Source organism: Penaeus monodon, chromosome 21, assembly GCF_015228065.2.
Source record: "Penaeus monodon isolate SGIC_2016 chromosome 21, NSTDA_Pmon_1, whole genome shotgun sequence".
Lineage (NCBI taxonomy): Eukaryota > Metazoa > Arthropoda > Malacostraca > Decapoda > Penaeidae > Penaeus > Penaeus monodon.
The window spans coordinates 45,673,069-45,673,299 of record NC_051406.1 but is presented as its reverse complement, the minus strand read 5'-3'; positions in this window follow the sequence as shown (position 1 = coordinate 45,673,299).

Sequence of the window (231 nt, the reverse complement as noted above, 5' to 3'; positions counted from 1 at the left end):
TCCATGCGCAAAAACGAGCAAGGGCGTGGGGCGGAATGGACATGGCTTCATTATCATTTCCCTAAACTCGGAAAGGTGGTACACTCCGTTTTATATTACACCAAGCACTCACTGTAAATTTATGCAAATCATATTATTAATTAATCCACTCCTTTATATGCTTAGTTAATATAACTATATTTACACCATAGTAAATCTACACTCGCACTGGCGAGGCTGTGGTGAAATTGA